Source organism: Paramormyrops kingsleyae, chromosome 8, assembly GCF_048594095.1.
Source record: "Paramormyrops kingsleyae isolate MSU_618 chromosome 8, PKINGS_0.4, whole genome shotgun sequence".
Classification (NCBI taxonomy): domain Eukaryota; kingdom Metazoa; phylum Chordata; class Actinopteri; order Osteoglossiformes; family Mormyridae; genus Paramormyrops; species Paramormyrops kingsleyae.
Window position 1 is genome coordinate 24,220,521 of NC_132804.1, and position 15,444 is coordinate 24,235,964.

The following is a 15,444-nucleotide window of genomic DNA, read 5'->3' on the forward strand; positions in this document are numbered from 1 at the left end:
CTCCAGCGTGAGGTCGCGGAATTACGCCAAAGCACTCAAATCCAAGCTGCGTCTCGCGGCGAGGTGGAGGCGCTGCGGCAGGAGGTCGCGAGCCTTCGCGAAGCTGTTCGGGAGCTGGCTGGCGAGCGGCACGCACCGCGGGTGGCGGCTCGTCTTTCTTCCCCTGTTGTTGACTCCCATCTTTCACTGCCTGAGAAATGGAATGGGGTAGACGGGAAGTGCGATGTATTTCTCACTGCGTTAGATTTAGTGTTTGAGTTCCAACCTACCCGATACTCCACAGATAGACAGCGCATTGCACTTCTCGTCTCCCTTCTTACCGGACAAGCAGCGGAGTGGGCTACGGCCATTATTCGGTCCGGATCCGACATAGGGCACTCTTATCCTGAGTTCATTTATGAACTCCGTGCTACGTTTTGTCATCCGGATAGTGAGGTGGAGACCGATTCAAGGTTGTACCATCTGCGGCAGGGGGGCTCGCCCGTAAGCCGTTATACAGCGGATTTTCGCACCCTCGCAGTACAAACCACCTGGGGTGATTCCGCTCTCCGGACGGCCTACTATGAGGGGTTGGCTCCCCGTATTCGGGATGAGCTTGCCGGTAGGGAGCTCCCCGCCACTTTGGAGGGTCTCATTCAACTGGCCCTCCGGATCGACCAACGGATGAGCTCGCGTCCGAGGCAAATCCCCCGTAACCTGCCACCCACATCGTCTCCTTATCCACCAGCTGCTTTCCCAACACCACCTCGATCCGTGGACCACCCGGGAGCTGGAGAACCCATGCAATTAGGGCGCGCCTCTCTGACCACAGCGGAGAGGGAGAGGCGTTATAGGGAAGGTCTGTGTGCCTACTGTGCCTCTCCCAAGCACCATCGCGCCGTCTGTCCCCTCTGTCCGGGAAATGGTCAGACCCGGTGAGTCCTGGGAAGAGCTCACCGGGTCCCTTACATCTTTTCTCCACTACTACGGCGGTTTCCCGCCTCACGGTTCCGGTACACCTCCAGTTTGACCACAAACGGGTTAAGACCTCGGCTTTTATTGATTCTGGAGCCGCAAGGAACTTTATTGATCTAACCTATGTCAAACAACTAGGGATGGAGCTGGTGGCGTTACCTCAGCCGGTTTCGATCACTGCGGTGGACGGTCGACCTCTGACCACCAGTCCTATTACTCACAAGTCTCATCAGGCCCTCTTCCTCACCCGCGGCCGCGGGATTCTTCTTCGTGAGGAAGAAAGACGGTGGTCTCCGTCCCTGCGTCGACTATCGGGGGCTCAACAACATCACCGTGAAGAACCGTCATCCACTTCCGCTGACCAACACCGCCCTGGACGCTCTATCCGGTGCTACCTACTTCACCAAGTTGGACCTCCGGAGCGCATACAACTTGGTGCGCATCAGGGAAGGCGACGAGTGGAAGACGGCTTTTATCACTCCCACTGGTCACTACGAGAGTCTAGTGATGCCCTTCGGTCTGTGCAATGCCCCCGCCGCCTTCCAACAATTTATTAACGATGTGCTACGGGACATGCTAGATCGTTGGGCATTCGTCTACCTCGACGACATCCTCATCTACTCCCATACCCTAGAAGAGCACATCCAACATGTTCGGGCGGTCCTCAGGCGTTTACTCGCTCATCAGCTATACTGTAAGTTGGAGAAATGCGCTTTCCACCAGCGCTCCACCACGTTCCTGGGTTTTGTCATTTCACCCCAGGGCGTGGCCATGGATCCCCAAAAGCTGGAAGCTGTGTGTCATTGGCCCCTACCCAAGACGCTTAAGCAGCTGCAGCGTTTTCTGGGGTTCGCCAATTTCTATCGGCGTTTTATCCGGGACTTCAGTACAGTTGCTGCACCTCTCACCGCTCTAACCAGTCCTTCCACCCATCCTTACAGTCTCACTCCGGATGCCATCAACGCATTCCAGAAGCTATGTCGTTTTTTTACTACTGCCCCTATTCTTCTTCACCCGGATGCCACCAAACCCTTCGTGGTGGAGGTGGACACCTCAGACGTAGGCATCGGAGCGATCCTCTCTCAGCGGGGTCTGGACCAGAAACTGCATCCGTGTAGTTTTTTCTCCAGGAAGTTCAACCCCACTCAGCAGTGTTACGGGGTGGGGGACCGTGAACTGCTGGCCATTAAGTGGGCCCTGGAAGAATGGCGTCACTGGCTCCAGGGTGGCAGCGAACCATTCATGGTCTGGACGGACCACCAGAATCTCATCACCATCCAACACGTCAAACAGCTCAACCCTCGACAGGCACGATGGGCCCTGTTCTTTGAACAATTCAACTTCCACATTTCATATCGGCCGGGGTCCAAGAACACCAAGGCTGACGCTCTCTCCCGCCAACACGAGGCCGATGCTCCTCGGATGGATCCGGAACCGGTGGTGCCCACTGCTCGAATCGTCGCCCCTCTCCAGTGGGATCTGGAGACTAGAGTGCGCCAAGCCCAGACCACGGAGCCCGCTCCGGCAGATTCTCCACCCGGCCGGCTCTATGTTCCCACGTCCATCCGGCCGGAAGTCCTTTCTTGGGCTCACTCCTCTGCCCTGGCAGGCCACCCCGGTACCAAAAGAACCTTCCAGTACCTCCAGCGCGCTTTCTGGTGGCCTGCCATGGATCGGGATGTCCGAGAATTCGTGCGAGCCTGTCCGGTGTGCGCCAGGGCCAAAACCAACAATCAACCGTCTCCGGGTGGACTTCAACCCCTCCCGGTTCCTCGTCGGCCCTGGTCACACATCGGCCTGGACTTTGTCACTGGCCTGCCGGAGTCGGAGGGGAAAACTACGATTCTCACTATCGTAGACCGTTTCTCCAAGGCGGTGCACTTGGTGGCCCTAGCCGGACTTCCATGGGCTACAACTACTGCAGAACTGATTTTAGAACACGTGGTCCGTTTGCATGGGTTCCCCAGGGACATCGTCTCGGACAGAGGGCCTCAATTCACCGGCAGGTTCTGGAAGGCTTTTTGCCGCATGATCAACTCCTCTTGCAGTCTGTCTTCAGGTTACCACCCTCAAACCAACGGTCAGACGGAGCGGACTAACCAACAACTGGAACGCTACCTGAGATGCTTTGTTGTGGATAAACAGCATTCCTGGGCGCGCTACCTCATTTGGGCTGAACTGTCTCACAACCTGCACACTTCCGCCGCAACTGGTCTCAGTCCGTTCGAGGTGTGCAACGGTTTCCAACCCCCTATGTTCGACTATCAAGAACCGGAGGTGGATGTCCCATCGGCCCAACGGTTGGTCCGTCGATGTCGCAAGCTCTGGACGCAGGCACATTTTGCCATCAAGAGGGCTAATCGTCAGTACATTGCCCAACACCGCCGTCGGCACCCCCCAGGTCGGTTGTTCAATGTGGGTGACAAGGTCTGGCTTTCCACCCAGAACCTTCGCCTCCGCACCGACTCACGGAAACTCACCTCCCGTTTCATCGGGCCGTACCATATCACCCACCATCTTAATCCTGTCACCTATCGTCTCCTGCTGCCTGGGACTCTTCGGGTTCATCCAGTGTTCCATGTTTCTCAGCTCAAGCCCTTTGTTACTTCTCCCATGGTTCCGCCGTCCTCCGCCCCCCCTCCGCCCCGTATCATTGCTGGTGGTCCCGCTTACACTGTGCGCCGGATCCTCGATGCACGCCCTCGGGGTCGCGGGACTCAATACCTTGTTGATTGGGAGGGTTACGGCCCTGAGGACCGCTCTTGGGTTCCGGCTCGGTTTATTCTGGATCCTTCCTTGGTCCGGGATTTCCGCCAGCGGCTGTCCTCCCGGCCGGGTCCGTCGGGTGCCGGTCCTGGAGGGGGGGGTACTGTCATGCAAACCAGTCAGGTGATCGCCACTAGGACCCGGAAGTAGGTGATCGTCCGGAAGATAAATAGCGGAGCTTCACAGTCTCTCGCCACTCAGTCATTGCTAAATGACCCAAGCCTCTTCTACCTCCATCGCCGGTACTGTGAGTACTTCAGCCTTTGATTCCAGCAGTCTGATTGTGTGTATATATAGAACGGGGATTCCGGTGGGAATTCCTACTCGTTAGTTAAGGAGCGTTCTTAGATTAATCGCGTGGTTATCCTACCCTTTTCGTGTACACTCCGCGTCTGGGTTACCTTCCACGCTACATTAAATATCCGCTGTCTTCCGATCTTCGCCGTGTTTTGCTACGGGAATTCCTGACAAATATGGTGTTTGACCCCCTTTCGCCTTTAGAACTGCCTTAATTCTACGTGGCATTGATTCAACAAGGTGCTGAAAGCATTTTTTAGAAATGTTGGCCCATATTGATAGGATAGCATCTTGCAGTTGATGGAGTCTTCAACTGTCCAATTTTGGTGAGCTCGTGCAAATTGTAGCCTCTTTCTCCTATTTGTAGTGGAGATGAGTGGTACCCGGTGGGGTCTTCTGCTGTTGTAGCCCATCCGCCTCAAGGTTGTGCGTGTTGTGGCTTCACAAATGCTTTGCTGCATACCTCGATTGTAACGAGTGGTTATTTCAGTCAAAGTTGCTCTTCTATCAGCTTGAATCAGTCGGCCCATTCTCCTCTGACCTCTAGCATCAACAAGGCATTTTCGCCCACAGGACTGCCGCATACTGGATGTTTTTCCCTTTGCACACCATTCTCTGTAAACCCTAGAAATGGTTGTGCGTGAAAATCCCAGTAACTGAGCAGATTGTGAAATACTCAGACCGGCCCGTCTGGCACCAACAACCATGCCACGCTCAAAATTGCTTAAATCACCTTTCTTTCCCATTCTGACATTCAGTTTGGAGTTCAGGAGATTGTCTTGACCAGGACCACACCCCTAAATGCATTGAAGCAACAGCCATGTGATTGGTTGATTAGATAATTGCATTAATGAGAAATTGAACAGGTGTTCCTAATAATCCTTTAGGTGAGTGTATGTGTCTTATCTAGAAAACGCTATAAGCAATGTCCTTGAAGCTTCTTAACTCTTGAGTCACTAATTTTACACTGGAATCTATTCCACAATGTATTTTTCAAGCAGATGATCAGAAACCTTGGAGAAAACCTTCCGGAGCGTATGTGCAACCTTCATCAGCATGTTTCTGGCAATGTTAGCCGGCATCCAAATGTTGGTGCAATTGAGAAGTATTTATTAACAAAGTAGGCCATATTTAATTGAGTGGTCTCCATTTCTCTATTGATACAAAAACTGCATTTGGCGATAGAGGTTGCTGGAGCCTCTGTGTGCTGCAAGGGCAGTGATATGTCCCCTTCATGGGGATTATGGCTGTTATAACAGAAGGGTTCTGCATAGGCTTACACTATGTACTTCTGTAGCATACATATCCCTCTCTCTGGGACCTTCACTGTTTAGTTAACAAGCCCACTGGGTTTATAATGTCAATACTGACTCTCCACCACTCAGTGCTAGTTTTAGGGATAGCTGTGAATGCTCTAAATGAAAATAACTGGTAGCTGGATGGCCTGGACTTCCCAGAGGAGAAACTCTTTGCTGCAGTCTTCTTGCTGTGAAATTTCTGTGGATTTTTTTTTTTTACTTGAATATCTCTATAATGGGGTAAACTTAACTGTGGTAACTTTATCCATGGATGTTTGAAATGTTTTGAGACACATGCGCCGGCCAATTAGGTGCCGGCTGAATTTTAAATTTCATGATGTCGAAATGTGAGAAATTCCTTCAGTTATTATGGGGGGGGGGGGGGGGGTGGAAATTCTATGTGTATGTGTCACTTCAAACTGTAGGAGCGGCATGGAAGGGTGTGGGGATGGGATCTTAACCCTGCACTCAGCAAGCTAACAGCTGTTATACTGCAGGCAGAGGTGTGAATTAACCTCCTGCCCAGACAAGTCCACAATTATGGGAAATAAAAGAGATTGGGATGGGGGTGGGGGCTAAAAAATAAGGATAATTCCAACATTTTTTAAATTTACATTTAGAAAAGTTATAAAGCAATAGTTTATGTAACAAATTTTATGTAAGCACACATATTTTGAAATAACCTTTCCCGAGAGCCAGTTTATTTCGACATAAATATAACTCAGCTGGACAGATTAAATTTCCAGTTGGCCACAAAAAAAGACTATTTAAAAAAATTTAATTCTTGTTATCAGGGTTACATATAACTCCACCCATCTACACAGATACTACAATTAATTTTTATAGCTTTGCAGGATTAAGAAATGGAATGAGATAATTGGCTAAATAAGGTTAATCGCTATGTAGATAATTCATTCCCTGAAGTGCTTTTTGGATCTTTTGATCATTGTCAGTTACTGCTCAGATGTACAACCAACACAAAAGCGATACCTGTGACACTGAGTGACCCCATGAAGCAGCGAGCCATTTACTGAGTGCTGTCTGTAGATTCCCATGTAGCCCCTCTACCCAAAACAAAGGCTAGCGAATTCCAGAAGTGCTGCCCTCAGACCAAAGACTCAAACACAGTTTGCCTGCAGGTGAACCTGAGAACGAAAGGCTCAGATACACTCACAAGGGAGCATCAGCTCCCAGAACTGCTGAACCAAGTACATTAGCCTGTGACTGGGTCATCATTTGGGTGGCTCCTTACTCTAGCTCCAGTTACAACCCGCGAGAAGCCTCGATTCTTCACACAACATTCCCTCCTAACGCGGTCGTGGCGGGTGGCATCCCTTTGAAGGTTATAAAACTGCAATAAAAAGTTGTAAACGTGGGCTTGATATTGTTTTTTTTTTTTTTAAATAACCACTTGCTAGCTGTTTTTTATATACACACAGCAGTAGCTTCATCAAGACAAAAATATAAACGAGTGAAATTGCATCCACCTATCATGCCTTGTTCACTTTGAAATAAGATAATTTATAGCGGTGCATTTGCAGTTCTTTTTATGGGATGCGAGAGAGTTGCTGCACTGGATTTCAACACTGGCGAGTAACGCGAATACCCAAGCCTAAATGTCAGGGCTTTACTTTCCAGGCAGAGAGTCCGGCGTAAGATCAGACTCTTTAGTGATTTCATGCATCCGCTCATGAATGTAATGTAAAATATGTATCGAACTAAAATGCGCTTCTTAATCTGACTAGCTAGGTAATAAAGACGCCAATTGCTCCCCGGGGTACAGGGCGCTGCGCGGTTACTGTTGCTGGCCGGACAGCAGAATCCTACGTGCCTTGCCAGTTCTGCCTCGTGCTCTTCTTCGCCGCCACAGCTGCACCACCGCGGCAGCTTCCTCGCGTGGCTCGCATACTCGGAAGGTTGCGCCTAATCCCGCATGAGACATTGCACGTCACAGCCCCCCCCCCACCCTCCTCCAAATCTACGTGCCCCGCCAAAGCATATCAAGAAGTAAGGTCAGATGTTCAATTTGCCCCCGGGGCATGTAATGCCATTTCTGCTTTCCAGGCGGAGAGACAACATATAATTAAGGATATCTGTTGGACCTCCGTTACAAGTCACTCAGAATCACACCGGCCTCATGGTTTACACTCACTGTATCTGTTTAAGCTGAAAAGAGGATTACACGCACAAATCCAAACGAAGCAGCTGCTCTATGAAGTACAGCTCTATCGAACGATGCAGAGTTCCCCGAGTCCAAGCTGTAATGTAGCAGAAAAGTACTAAGGAAGCAGAAATGACTACTTTTTAAGACAGAAACCCAGTTTCGTTAATGTCAAACGACAGACCACAGAACTATCAGTACATGTGACTCATTACTTACCAATGATGCATACAGCACAAGGTGATTAATCTATATTTTAATATAAAATGTAAATGTAAATGGATATTTTGAAAAGCCGATTGATTAATATCATTAATCTAAGGTAGAAAATGGAATTGTGTATAAAAATGATAATTTCATTCAAACACCTTGCACAATGTTGATGTGCGTGTGTATATATATATATATATATTCTCCTGACTGTCTCGAGTCAATTAATTTGTTCTGCTATTTGAATTGTAAAATTTACATAACATGACAATACATAATTACAGCTACACAAGTGCAAATCGAGCAAACAACACAGCCTACTAAATAACAAGCTAAGATTAAAATAATTTTTCAAAATCTTAACTAGTTAAACATAAATCCTATTTTTTTTTTTAGATTTAGTAAGTAGAAATATATAGGCATTTATAGAGGCTATTAATGCTGTGAATCTTCAGTCCAACAATGTGCAGGCTATTCTAAATAGTGTCAGAAATACACACTAATCAAATAAACAAATATAGGCATAGGGTACCTGTGGCACCGCAGGGCGCAGTAGTTTATTACAGTCGGCTTTCCGAGAGTATAACCAAATTGATTATCCGCCAGCCAATCAAACAGAGAAAGAGCCGCAAACCTGTAGCATGGAATGAATAGAAAAGTCCGGTAATTACCCAAATAGAAGTGGCTGTATTACCCCGCTACATCAGCATTGTTTTCTATATCTTATAATCAGACATTCCAGTTTGAATGCACTAGCAACTCTCCAGAGGGCTGAAATAATAAGAACTGTAAAACTTCAAAGGCTTTCGGGTAATAAGTTGTAAAATTGAGGAATGGGCCTTAGAGTATTACCATATAGAATATTATGAAAAGATATATACCTACCACCATCCAACAAACAAAAAACTGGATATTTTTTTTCTGAAGGAGTAATCACTTGTCTACAATTAGTCACACTTCAAAGCTTCAATCTAGCTCTAAAATTGGATTTTTGAAATAATAGATTTTGATAAAAAAAAATAATAATTTCAAGAACCAAGAAATCTTAATTCAAACAAATTAATGCACAGACAACGGTTTACAGCCTTGTCGTTTGCATTGCGATGTGGCCGGTCTATGAAAGGAAGATGTTTTCCTGACTGCTCCCTCTCTCACCTGTTGGGCCACCTGCTTAAATCACAGAGCAGGAACTATGTCATTAAATCTAAAGAAAGTACAGCGAAGTCATGTGATGCCAGAAGAAAGGACAGGATGGAAGGTGATGCACGTTTAGATCTGTGCTGAAACATCACTTCTTCTGTTTCCCAAAGCCTTTCATATTGACTTCATATTACCAGACTACAAATTTAGACTTTAAATTTAAAACGATTGCAGTCCAGAGAATGACTTCTCCTTGCTACCTCAGCAGTGGTATTGAATCCTAAGTTCATAAGGTCATACATGTGAGAGTAATTTGCTAACTTTTCCCCTTACCACTAGGGGTTTAATGTAAAACCACCTTGAACAGGAAATCCTGTTCTAATGCTATAGCTGCATCTATTCAAAACTCCCAATCGAGGCAGGATTTTGAATAAATCAACTGAAAACCAATAAAGTCATCACAAATCAATACAGGCGTCATGTCTGTATTACTGAGCATGATGTATGACACCTTACGTACCCTAAGATGGGCTTCAAAGTTCAAAATAAATAGAGGCTTGTTTTGAAAAACCAAGCATTTTGAATATGTTTTTAATCCAAAAGTAGCAGACTGCAAATCATACAAATACAGAACAATACAATAAATTCACCTAAAATGTATTCAGAACTGAATCCAGTTGTATCTCATTTGAATTGCATAGTATTAAACCATTGCTGAATTGAAGCGTAATGAATCGTTATACGTTTAGCTGTATCTTATTTGTGTTGTATTGTACAGCATATATCTAAATGTGTATCATATCACCTGAGGCTAAGAGATACACCCCCCAATTTACTACACTGTCACACACTGATATTTGTCTCCTGCGATTTGAACATTTCTGAGGGTTTGTCCTCCGGCCACTTCGGCAATGAGAGTGACTTGAGCAGCATCCATTCATAGTTAAGTTCCACAATCTATATAAATTGGTGGATTAGGTTCTGTTTCAGCTCAGGTAACCCAGCTACCGGTTGCTAAGTCATTGCCAGGACCTGTGGTCGCCTTCCCTGCGACTCCCTCCCACCGTCTTAGCAGTCAGACATCAGGCCTCATTTCCATGAAGTTTTAGTCCAAATCTGACTCGTCCCTGCCTCTGAAAATAGAAACTTCTTTAAAATAAACCAGTTCTTCATAGCCAGGCTCCCGTGTCATGCTGTGCTTTTTGCTGGCCTAACCGGAGGTTTTCTCTGTTTAGATGTGCAGTTTTGCTACTTCATTGTTTTCCTAAACCGCACGTTTAATCGAGTTGTGCGTGGTACACTATAAGACTACCCTAATTGCGCTCAAAGCAGTAATTGCTCCCTCGCTAACTTTTTAATTGGCAAACTTGCCAAGTTCTGAAATCCGGAAGAAATAACTGATATGACATATCTAACCTAAATCTAATATTTAAGGGTCTAAATATTTTGAGAAGTAGTTTTTGTATATTTTTACAAAAAAAAAGCATACACACAGAGCTCTGCTAAAAATTACTTATGCAAAATTCACTATAATAAAATAAATGCAAGAGAATTATAAAACGCATACCAAGCTTTGCAGCCTCAGAGATTAAGCTCCTCCACGGCTCAGCTTAGTGGTATGACTGTCTAGGGTTCAACCGATGATCATAAACATGCTCTCACAACCACAGACTCAAATCAATGGGGAAACATCAGGTCCCATGATGGCACATAAATGTTTTAAATAGTGCATAATTAAGCTGTTCTGCTTCGCCAGTGAGACAGCGTGGCAGAGCAGACCAGTGGGGCCGAAACTCAAAGCAGCTACAAAGTTTGACTTCAAGGTCAAAAAGGAAGAAATCGGAGCAACTGCCAACAACAGAGACTTCAGAGCCCAGTAACCTGTCAAACACTTTGTGTCTTGTTACAGACGTTTATTAGAAAAATGCAGTCATTTGGGACTTTAAACAGAAATGTCAAAGTATTTTTTTTTTGGAAACAGCAGTGTGGAAAAATACAGCTAACTAACTAAAATCAGTTATTGCATTATCTAATTAGTGTGTGCAGGGGGTTCCCTTGGTGATATCAATTAGCTACATTATTTGTTGTTAATTTAGCGCATCTGGCTGAGTGTTCCACAGCACCCAGAGTTCCCACCCTGTACCTTTTAGTTCTTCTTCTATGGGACATTTAATAATGTTTTGTTGCTATTAGTGAGTATGTCTGGACAAAAACGAACTCGGCCAGTCCTTTCTCCTGTGCGATGGGACCATGAGAAGGCTTCAAAAACTGTATTTCCAACGTTCCAACAAAATCTCTAATGCTGTGGTGTACGGTAACATATAACACGCCCTGACAACAAGGACATCAAAGAACAACAGTTGTTGACGCGCACATGTGCAGGTATGCAGATAAACATATGTAGCTTGTAAAGTTTTAAGAATTTACCTTTCGGTTAGTGGGTGATTTTGACCCACAGCACCAGGTGAAGTATATTACTATGCAAATCAAGGAAATGAAGCAATTAAAGTAAAGTCAGGATAAAAGGCAGGACACCTCCTGCCCTGAATTAGGGGAGAAATAGCAGCTGTTATTAGAGGCTTGGATAATGGTGAATGAATGGGACCTGGCTCATGGATTTTGGTTATAAATGGGATCAAACAGTCGTACAGTTGAAATGCTGTATTCTTACAATGGGGCAAAATGCAATGTTTTATTTCTGTAACTTACTGTAGTTATTTATGGCAGTTCCATATTACTTTAATGCAGAATGCTTCAAAATTCAATTTGGTGACATGCAATGTCCTCTTTAGCCAGACTATGTTGAAAACAGCTCCCCAAATGCACTGACTCATAATGGATAAGGTGAATATGTTACCCTTGAAGATCTATTACTGGATTTTTTTTTATGGTATTCAATCACATTGTTTTGAATTTTGTGGAATAGTTATACTCCATGAAGCATTTAATAGTATGTTTTAATACTGTAAATGTAGCTTGCTTGGTAATATAAGATATATTTGGTTTTGGAGCATGTTATAAGCTTTTATTAAGGAAATCAGTTTTTCCTTTAAGAGCTGAAAAGGGGGCAGACCTAATTTTACACAAACCCTAATTTGTTCAATTTTGTTCTGTATGTTTATTTTGTTTTGCTAAGAAGTATTAAGAAGCATTTTTATTCACACACCTGTACCGTGACCTCACTTCCTGGTTTGTCATTGCATGCCAAGTCAACACACGTGTGGTTTGGGCATATTGCTCAGCTCTGAAAGCTGATGACAGGTTATTGCGACTGTGAAGTTTGAATCCGGGGTAGGGATGATGCAATGGTGACTGCATGATAGCTGCACATGACCCCTGTGTTAAAGGAATCTGTGCATTTTAGTTGCCGAAAGAAATTGGACCTTAAGGTAATTTTCAGAACAGAGCGGATTTTGTACAGTGCCCTAAGGCGTACTAATGCAGTGTACTATAAACTAAGTGGTCTCCACAGTTCCCAGGTTCAGTAAATTAATAATAAAAAAACCCAACAATTGCCTATAATTTGTGGATATCAGTTGAGCTTTGTTCCTTTATGATGATGAAAATTTAACTTAAATCTTTTTTAAACGCGCCCGGATATTTTCCCCATGTGCATTCTCCAGACTTGCAATTGTTCTTCTGAATGTGAGCCGGGCACTGCCATCGAAGGGACGGGCCGTGTTGAATTTCATAAATCTTTTTCTTCATAATTGAAAAATAAATATTTAATCTGGAATGTAGCTACCTCTCTCCGAGTATTGATCCTACAGGCCTAATGATGCAGGAGTGAAATAAGCCCTCTGTGCTTCGGCATTCACCCATTGTCCATTTTAACTGCTCCCAGAATTCCTGGCTGTGCCGTAAAGCCGAAAGTAGCAGATGTTTCTAATGACCCCTCTATATGACAGTAATAAAGCTTTAGACTTTTGAAAGCGGAGGCTCACCACACAGTAGGTAGCCTACTCTGTTCCCGTCCCCATTGTTCGAGAAGCCCGAGGAGGAGAATGCAGCATGACTGCCCTTTGCAGTTTGTTTATTGTGTTCTGCTGGCGCTTTTCAGCAGAGATACGGATGGTGCTGTGTTATTTAAAGCTGACATTAGCATGTGTAGGAGCTGCATGGGTGAATTCTTGGGCCTGGAGGGTACACCGGGGCACGGACACCCTATCTCTGGCATCCAAACGCTGCGGGGCCCTCCTGACTGCGCCACCGCATCAGCCAAAGATGGAGGAGGGGAGAAGGGGGGGAAAAAAAAAGAAAAGGGGTCATTTCACAGCAGCAACCCAGATTGAGAATGACTAGACAGAAGTGAGCTAATTAGCTGAAAGAGCAGGCCAGGATAATCTGAAAAAATGCAAAGGAGGAGGCTGTTCTAGGGAATCCGTAGTCAGAACTGTCCATAAATACCAATTAGATGACTCTCATGATGCGGTCGCCAGCGTAAGTGAACAGAAATAGAGGATTCAATTTAGCTTAGTAATGTTGTCAAATCAGAGATGCAGGGTCACAGAATGTTTAGCCATATGCTAAAATTCCATTGATAATTAGAGTCGCTACAGGAACTACAACTTGGTTTAATTGCAGATTCAAAGACAGCATTCGCTGTTAAGGTTATGCTCAGGTTAGTTATTGGCCTTGTGAACGTATTAGTGTTACATTTATGCTGTGGCATTATCCTGCTTTGTGTGACTTGGATGGGAAAAAACGATAACCACAAATTCTGAAATGTGATGCCCAGGTATCTGTCACAGTCGCAGGTGATGCGCTAGTTTGTTGGACCTTCTTGGCTGTCTGAGAATGCTGCGTGTTGTCAGCAGGACTTTAAATGTAGTGTTGCACAATTGATTTGCCGTTAGAGTTCATCGTCTGTGCCAAGTGCCACATGATCATTGACGTTTCAAAATGGACGCCTCCCCCCTCTGTTCACCAGATCTCATGCAACCGTATCAGGACAATTCACCCTGTTTATGCTCTTTTCATTCACATAACTTGAGATCTAAGTCCTTTGTTGCGAAGTTCTACTTCAAAAACTAGTCCTGTCATCAATCAAATCCATTGGTCTTACATAAAATAACAGTATTGCTTAAAATTTATGCCATTTGAAAACCGAAAAACTATAAATTAGAAGTGGCTGACTAAAGTAATATATTCTGCATCCACTGAACAAGGGTATGCAATTAAATTAATCGCTCTCAGTGTTTCCGAGCTTTAGCTGTCAAAAATAAATTACCTGTTTTTAAAGATAATCTGCATGAAGAGCAAAAGTAGAGTGGAGGACAGCACACGCTTATAAGTTTTGGCTTCTTGATTTAACGATAATTAAACAGAATGATGCAACAGCGGGCCGCTTGCATTAAAAGTGGCCACTTTGTAAGCAATGGATTGCAAAGAAAATGTCATCTTGTTGTACTTCAGATTGGAAGAAGATGATTTTTGAGTATATATATATAAAAATATTTAAACACACACATGTAATTAATGTCATAGCACATAGTCAGCATTTAATGTTCCATTATGAAATGTAAATGCAAAATAAACTCATTCAATATGGTTCTCTATAATGATGGCTGGGCAATTTAATTTGATAAAACAGCTGAGAGCAAAAAACAACCAATTGCTGATATAAGTAAATAAATATAATGGGGGAATTAAGGAAAAAATGTAGTGATGTTAAAAAAAATATATAATGATGCTATTTCATAAAGAAATATATCACAGTGACATAAATATCAGTCAAATCTATATCAGTGACTTTACAGTTCAAAGAATTGTGATTGAAAGAATTTGTCTTCATATAATGCTTGGCAATAGAGACACTATGTTAACATTTAAAAAAAAAATTCTGTTTGTCAAAAGGTTTTTGATCGTGCCCTCGCTTTTTGTGTGCACAGTCAAAATGCAGCCATCCACCTATGAACTGCTTGTCCCAGTTACTCAAAGGAGGGCCTGGAGCCTATGCCAGGCATGAAAAGGCACAAGGCTGGGGTATCCAGGCCCTCACAGGAAGCACACGCGCATAATCACAATCGGCAGGCAACTTAGAGACCCCGATTAGTCTAACTGCATGTCTTTCGGATGCACAAGTATCACGAGCACCCAGAGGAAACTCACACAACACATGGAGGACTTGCAAACTCTGCAAACATACAAACACACACACACAGCAGAGGTGGGATTCGAACCCCTAGCCCTTAACGTGTAAGTGGCATTGCTATGTGTTTTCACATAAATCTGGTGCAAGTTCGCAAATGGAAGGCTGTGCTCCGTAGATGTTATCCCAGGTAGATGAGAAGTTGGAATAAGGACGCTGGTAAGGCGGAGCCAGTCAAAGATTCATTCACACTGGTTAAAAAAGAGGCGATCCTAAAGACGTCTCAGAATAGCTACCCTGACTGTGGCTCACTGTGGCACCCAGCCAATCCCTCCTCGCGTTGTAATTACACAGAGCAAAGGCCTTTGGGTAATTACCATTGATCCACTCACCTAGCCGCTGCTATCGATCCTGCTGAGTGTAGAGCGAGGAAGAGGAGCAGGACTACGAGGTTGGGGTGGGGGCTACGTCTCCTATATTTCCCACTATATTGACTGCTGTGGTCTTCTGTTGAAGGTGCCCCACCT

The 15,444-nt window shown here is 44.8% G+C and overlaps 1 long non-coding RNA gene across 1 annotated transcript in view; it reads right to left on the bottom strand.

Moving 5' to 3' along the window:
* Positions 1–15,444, bottom strand: part of LOC111843603 (uncharacterized) — a 65,315-nt gene extending 49,871 nt beyond the window's left edge. The window contains exon 1 of the long non-coding RNA XR_011992651.1: positions 15,310–15,444. This is a non-coding gene — a long non-coding RNA (uncharacterized lncRNA). The remainder of the gene's footprint in view (positions 1–15,309) is intronic.